At 46.5% G+C, this 7,869-nt stretch overlaps 1 protein-coding gene across 1 annotated transcript in view; it reads right to left on the bottom strand.

Moving 5' to 3' along the window:
- Window positions 1-2,261: 2,261 nt before the first annotated feature.
- LOC144767765 (uncharacterized) overlaps window positions 2,262-7,869 on the bottom strand; it is a 253,019-nt gene continuing 247,411 nt past the window's right edge. Inside the window, exon 5 of the mRNA XM_078651148.1 lies at window positions 2,262-2,926. The gene's annotated coding sequence lies outside the window, so the exon portion shown is untranslated. The remainder of the gene's footprint in view (window positions 2,927-7,869) is intronic.

Raw genomic sequence — 7,869 nt, 5'->3', positions numbered from 1 at the left:
GATGTGAATACTTTTTTACGATTTTTACACTGTCCTCCAAATGAAATGTTCTGCTTCCATATTTTTAACTTTTTTAAAGGCTTTTTAGCTATTTATTAAGGAATCTGGAGAGGTCTGACATTGTTTTCTCTTGTCGATTTTTCTATGGATGAAATTAGTCTTGTATGTATGATGGACTTTTCTTTTTTCTTCTGTCTGTATTTGTTTTTTGAATTTTATGTGGCCCTTACCGAGAGCCAAAACATAATAAAAATAAATTGAATAGTACACTTCTTAGCGTATTTGCACATGGATCTCAAGGCACGGGTGCGCATTAGTAATAGCGGGGAGGTGACTAAGGACATCGTTATTGGTCGGGGTGTCAGGCAGAGGTGCGTATTAGCCCCACTGCTGTTTAATGTATACGTTAATGAATTGCACAACTCCCTGACCAAACTTAAAAATGATGTTCCTAAGATTAATGGCAGCACTCTCCCCGCACTTCTATATGCAGATGATGCAGTCTTATTGGGCCGCACTCCAAACACACTACTCACTTTAATAAAGGGTTTTGTGGATTTTATGACTGCCTTAGATCTCCGTACTAATTTTAATAAATCGTTTATAATAGTTTGTGGCACAAAGAAACACCCTATTAAATCTTTTATTATCGTTTACAAAGCACTTGCAATTTTCCCTATTTGGGCATGGTATTCGCCGCTAATGGTCAATGGACTACTCATGTTTCACATAGCAGAGGCAAATTTGCTCAAGACATTAATTGTGTTCTCTCCCTACCCCAACCAAAAAGGCCAGAGGTAGTATTACCTATTATTAAAATCAAATTGCAGTGTATCCGGGTGGCAACTTATGGGGCTGAGGTTTGGGGTTACTCAGGCTGTAAGGGCATCCAAACTGAGGAGAATAGATGTTGTAGGAAATTGTTAGGTGCTCCGATTAATGCATCTAAATATATCTGTCACGGGGAGCTGAAATTCACATACATAGAGGACTTTATTAGAGCCCGGCCCGCTATATTTTGGCTCAAAGTATGGCAGAATCTTGCTGCCATCTAAACTCAAAGCATAATATCTGACTGCCTTAACTGTGTTAAGGGGTTGGAAATACCATGGCTTTCAGCGGTGAGAGAAAGTCTGAGTGTAAACCTTGAGCATCTTTTTTAAACCCTAGTGATCCGGGTAACGTAAACAAAAAATCACTACAGGGAATGTTGTATAAAAAGTATAACATGTTACGGAAAGCGGAAGAGATGCCCAAACAATCAGTGGGAAGGTACATGCTGATCTCAACTATTTTACCATCAGGATATCTTCTGAGGAATATTAGTCACTGGGAGAGACGATTACTGTTTACGCTAAGAGGGGATTTTCTGTTCTTTTGTAATTTCTATCAAATGTACACCAAACTGTTTCTAATTCTGTTTTTTAAGAAGACTTTGATTATTGACCATAAAACAGCCTACATCAAAATCCTTAGATTGGAAGAAGATGTTTTGGTCATTCGAGTATGTTCTTTTCTGAAGGCCGCTTTACGGGCACGCTCTAGCATGTACAATGAATGATGGTGAATCCCAGTACTCGCTGCTTAAAACATGGTCCCAAGCAAACGACAATTATATTGTGTATAATCCTCATGTCATTTTCTTTCTTTTTATCTTAAAATGCATTTTCTTTGTATCTTAAAGATTTTAAAATGTATTATACATTGATGCATAAGACCTGTGCTTTTATGGATTCGACAATGGATCCGAATAAAGATTTATTGAATTGAATTGAATTGAGAGGAGGGAGGGTGGATGGGGGAAAGCAATAACTGCAATGGGGGACAGACACTAAGCAACAGTGGCACCAAATGAAGGGTGGGCTTAAAAAAAGAACACAGTGGGTTGGGTGGGCAAAAATAGGAAAAGAGAAGGTAGAAGCTTCATGGAGTGTGGAAACCATACTGGCGAGAGGTGAATGTAGCGTGTGACATAGAAACAAATGGGTGGGAAGTAGGAAGGCTACGAAACACCCAAAATTTAAGAAGGACTCGAACAAGAGATTATGTGGAGTGGTGGGGAGGACAACAAACCACAGGAGAGTGTGGGTGGAATACATATCACAGGAGAGCCATTAACAGTTATGTGACCTGGACATTGACAGAAAGGCACACTTGGATTAGGCAGGAAAATGCCAACTCTCTAAAAGTCTGAACATAAACAGGATCTCGCTGCAGTTTTTCAACCCACTCCCTATTGGAATCAAGGACAAGACAATTGATTCATCTTGGCCCATGAATTTAATCACGTCTTTCATTAACATTTCAATACTAATGATAGAATTTCAATGAAAATAGACCACTTAAACATTTTCCAAATACATAATTTTCCCCACAGCCCTAGACAAGGCTTCTCAGAACTGAACCGTGACACAAATAAAATCATTATATATGAAACAGCAAACGGAAATGTGCTTTAAAGGAACATATTGGTGCATTAAAGTATGCCAGTCAATACATGTTGACACTGAACAGAGGTAACGATCACTGTCATTCTTCATAATGTGAACCTCCTTTTACTAAAGTCTCTTCGGGCTCTAAAGCTGATTGGTTATTGTGGGACCAGTGAAAGTTCATTGAGATTGTCCACTCGCCAGATGATACAAATCAAAGAGACTCCTTGAGGGTATTTGTCGACATGTTTCAAACCTCTTGTGGTTTTTAGGGTTCTCCTCAGGACCCTGACCGGCTGGGATCAGTGGGATAGCAGTATAAACAATGTATTAAGTGATGAACTTCTCTCGCCTTTTAATTTAGAACTCCTTCAGCTCCACAGCATCCTTCGAGCAAGTAACTGCTAACTCCTGAACTTGTGTTCTGTCGTGAAATCAATTTAACTGTTCTTCAGGCGCACAGTTTCAAGGCTTGTTTGACTGCTACTCATCATCTGTAGAAATTTTTCAGCTATTTTTTACTTGAACAAAAAGATTTCTGTATCCGCCTGACATTTTACTCACTTCTTCACAGTGAAGTTTACGAAAGAAAAAGAACTTTAACAAGAAGATTTCAATGTTGCCTGAAATGTTGGGCACAGTCGTTTATCTCAAATGCATTTTAAATGTCTGAACTAGTAGCTTTTCAAATGAAGTATTTATTCAAGGCATTATAATGGAGCACAGCATGGGCCACCAATTGCATGATGGTAGTGTAGTAGCTAAGTTAGTGAACTGGATAGACCAGGTGTCTGTATAAAAAAATTGCAAAGTTTTGCAGCATCTACGTTAAGTATGGGCGAAATCTGCGAATTCGCGGTCCGCGAAATCTTGCAAAAGCGAATTCGCGATCCGCAAAATTTGCGCGAAATTGCGAATTTTTGTTTTTTTGCATGTTTGCGGGGCTTTTTGAGTGTTTGCGAGCCGCTTGCACGGCGAAGTTACCCATGCGGTCGTGTATGGGCACAGCACCCTCTGGTTCACCACTACCACCCTCTGGTTCAGCACTGTCACCCTCTGGTTCACCACTGCTACTCTCTGAGTCACCACTGCCACCCTCTGGTTCATCACAGCCCCCTCTGGTTCACCGCTGCCACCCTCTGGTTCACCCCTGCCACCCTCTGTTTCAGCACTGTCACCCTCTGGTACAACACTGTCACCCTTTGGTTCACCCCTGTCACCCTCTGGTTCACCACTGCCACTCTCTGGTTCACCACTGCCACCCTCTGGTTCATCACTGCTACCCTCTGGTTCATCACAGCACCCTCTGGTTCACCACTGCCACCCTCTGGTTCATCACTGGCACCCTCTGGTTCATTACTGCCACCCTCTGGTTCGCCACTGCCACCCTCCGGATCATCACTGCCACCCTCCGGATCATCACTGCCACCCTCTGGTTCATTACTGCCACCCTCTGGTTCGCCACTGCCACCCTCAGGATCATCACTGCCACCCTCTGGTTCATCACTGCCACCCTCTGGTTGGCCCCTGTCATCCTCTGGATCATCACTGTCCCCCTCTGGTTCATTACTGCCACCCTCTGGTTCATCACAGCACCCTCTGGTTCACCAGTGCCACCCTCTGGTTCATCACTGCCACCCTATGGTTCACCGCTGCCACCCTCTGGTTCATCACTGCCACCCTATGGTTCACCGCTGCCACCCTCTGGTTCATCACTGCCAGCCTCTGGTTCATCACAGCACCCCCTGGTTCACCACTGACACCCTCCGGTTCACCACTACCACCCTCTTGTTCACCACTGCCACCCTCTGGCTCATCACTGCCACCCTCTGGTTCATTACTGCCACCCTTGGGTTCGCCAATGCCACCCTCAGGATCATCACTACCACCTTCTGGTTCATCACTGTCCCCCTCTGGTTCATCACTGCCACCCTCTGGTTCACCACTGCCACCCTCTGTTTCATCACTGCCACCCTCTGGTTTATCACTGCCACCCTCTGGTTCATCACAGCACTCTCTGGTTCACCACTGACACCCTCTGGTTCAGCCCTGCCACCCTCAGGTTCAGCACTGTCACCCTCTGGTTCACCACTGACACCCTCTGGTTCCCCCCTGCCACCCTCTGGTTCAGCACTCACCACTGCCACCCTCTGGTTCATCACAGCACCCTCTGGTTCACCACTGTCACCGTCTGGTTCACCACTACCACCCTCTTGTTCACCACTGTAGATTATGGGGGGAAATCACGCCTTCCCAGCCTCAACTGAGATGAATTAATTTGGGGCTGCTTAATGTGTCACTGAATTTGAGCTTCAAGTCTGGTACCTGCTTCCTTAGCTGTAAGTGCTTCCTGTTGCAGTTTCATTTTTTTTACAGGAGCATTGTGCCATACTTGTAACTATCTCTGACCCTGCTTTGAGGGTCAGAGCAGGGTCAGAGAATAGTTGCAAGTAGGCAACTGAACTCTGGAGAGGCCCCTCAGGAAGCACTACAGGGAATGGTTACAAATTAGCTTGAACTTTTGCACCTGCTAAGTGCTTTCAGTTTTGCAAAATTCGTTTTTCTACAATTTCGCGAGATTCGCGAGGCGCGTATTCGCTCGAAATCGAACTTGCAATCCGCGAATTCATGCAAATTTGCAGATTTCTTTTTCTTTTGCCTGTTCGCGTGTTTTTTTGCTTATTCGCGGACCGCTTGCAGCGCACCGACTGCGAGGTTGCCCATGCGGTCATACATGGGCGCGGCCATCTTGTGCGAGTTGCGTATTTCCGATTCCGGGCGCTATTGGCAATGTTGCGTTGTGGGCGATGCGCTATTACAAGTTCGCACGTGTTTTTGCGTACTCACGGGGGAAAAAATCGCACGAACTTACCCACGCGGTCCTCAATGGGCGAAACCATCTTGTTTTTCATTCAGTGCTATGGTTCTGTGCATGTTTTCTAATCCTCCTTTCATTTGTGCAATCCTTTGTTTCTTTGGACTTTTTTTTAATCTTTTCTACTCTATATCTATCCCTCTTTTTTGTAGATCTATATTTTGTGGTTTTTTCAACCTTTCCCTACTTTAAAAAAAAAAATGTACTTTACTTTTTCCCTATTCTTTCCTTTTTTTTACTTTCTGCTGAACAGGACCATGGCAAAGGGAGCCGGGAAGGGGAAGGGTCCCGCACCCCGTACCCAGCTCCCATGCGGGCAATTGCGGGGGGAGAACGTCACAGTCCGGGAGATCTTCAACGCGGAGAAGGTGGCCGCACTGGTTTACTATGTGCAGTGCCGCCTCCCCAAGACCATCGCGGCAGGCGGCAGGATCGCTAGCGGGTACGGGCTCCGGGAGTGTCGGAAGCTGTGGGAGAAGGTGTGCCGGGCCATGTACAAACACTCTCGGGTCCGGCGCACCTACAACCAGGCCACGCACCGGTGGTCCGAACTCCTGGACCGTGAACGCGACCTGCTCGACCTGCTAGGCGTCGAGATCCCCGGGCTTGGTGAGTAGTAGTAGCTATTTAATCATTACTCTGTTTTCTCCTGCTCTATGTGTTATCATATTGCAATTTTTCTTTTTTTCCGAAGAGCAATAATGCTGCCGAGTACATTGTAGGTAAATTATGTTTCAAAATGTTCTGTGATTGCATTTCAGGTGCACTGCTCTCCTGCTCAACGGCGGTGCTACTATGCTTATTTGTTTTCGATTTTTTGTGCTCATTTCATTGGCCTGAGTAATTATGTATGAGTGTACTTTACAGAACTGCGTATTGCTAGACACCCAGGGGCAGATTTACAATTACTGACACATCCCTGCAAATTAGCAGGGATGCGCCAGTAATTGTGCGCCACGCCTCCACCACCCATGGTGCGCCGCATTTATAATGCAGCGCACCATGGAGAGAAAACGACATAGAAGCGTCACACATCTGTGCCCTAAAGTCAGCGCATTGCTGGTGTTGCGTCGCAACCACGACGCAGCTCCAGCAATGCTCTTGGGTGCCCTATCTCCCCAATGCTGCTTCAAGCCGTACGTCTGCTTCAAGCAGCCGCAGGGTTTAGAATGACGCAGCATTGGCCTAAGAGTGACTGAGTGAAATCTTGTGGATTTCACTCAGCTATTTTTAGGATGCATTCCTGTGCAGGAACGCCCTCCCTTGCGCTGGAACGCCCCCTGATGGCGCAGGGCTTTACAACGTGATCTCCCAGCTGGACTGTTCCCATTAAGCACAGGGTCAGACTGATTTGCATATAACCATGTCTGAACTGGGGTGGCAGAGTGGGCTAAAGAATGGATTAAACCCAGATCTTTTGACTGGGTGTGAGTGTTTGATGGATTCAGATGCTCCGTCCATCACCACCCCCTTTTGTACCGCTTTTGGCCGCCATAAGTATGGCAGGGTATGCTCAGACGCGAGTCCCTTGCTCACTTTGCCACTGGATTCAAGCAGGCCGGGCTGAAGACGGCTGGAATGCCAGAAACCGGTCCTCGGAAGCTTGTTTCCGGTCCAGGGAAGGCATGGCTTGGCAGTTCGGGCTGGACTGTTCCCATGAGGCACAGGGTCAGACTGATTTGCATATAGCCATGTCTGAACTGGGGTGGCAGAGTGGGCTAAAGAACGGTGAAGGATTAAACCCAGATCTTTTGACTGGGTATGAGTGTTTGATGGATTCAGATGCTCCGTCCATCACCACCCCCTTTTGTACCGCTTTTGGCCGCCATAAGTGTGGCAGGGTATGCTCAGACGTGAGTCCCTTGTTCACTTTGCCACTGGATTCATGCAAGCCGGGCTGAAGACGGCTGGAATGCCAGAAACCGGTCCTCGGAAGCTTGTTTCCGGTCCAGCGAAGGCATGGCTTGGCAGTTCGGGCTGGACTGTTCCCATGAGGCACAGGGTCAGACTGATTTGCATATAGCCATGTCTGAACTGGGGTGGCAGAGTGGGCTAAAGAACTGTTGGAATCCGAGGTCTCTGGTTGGCACAGGTATGTACTTGTGACAAGCAGGGACCCTAAGCTCCACGTCAGGGCAAGGGAACTACTCCTTCGAATAACCCCTGCTCACCCTCTCGGTAGTGTGGCGCGAGCAGACAAATCTAATCCTCAGGGCGATAGTAAGTTAAGCATTTATGATCACACACAGTAAACCCACTGACCCACCACAAATGGACACCAGTCGTGTAGTTGTATCAAAAATACGTATACTTTATATAAAAGATAGATTCAAGCAGGATTATCACAAGACCATGTAACGTGTAACGTTTGGAGGCCACCAGATTATGATAGGCAAGAGTTAGTCTTTGAATGTTCGTTGTTCAGCAAGGTACGATGACAGGGAAATAAGAACGTTGCGGACTCTGTATCCGATGTGAACTCGGGACGGAGTTCAAGTGTACCTTGCTGGTGGAAGTCCGAGGCGTTTCCGGCGCGGCTGGTGAGGGCGGACTCCGAACGAC

The sequence above is a fragment of the Lissotriton helveticus genome, chromosome 7, assembly GCF_964261635.1.
Source record: "Lissotriton helveticus chromosome 7, aLisHel1.1, whole genome shotgun sequence".
Lineage (NCBI taxonomy): Eukaryota > Metazoa > Chordata > Amphibia > Caudata > Salamandridae > Lissotriton > Lissotriton helveticus.
Note: the sequence above shows the minus strand (reverse complement) of the source record. Positions and strands in the feature narration are given on the sequence as shown.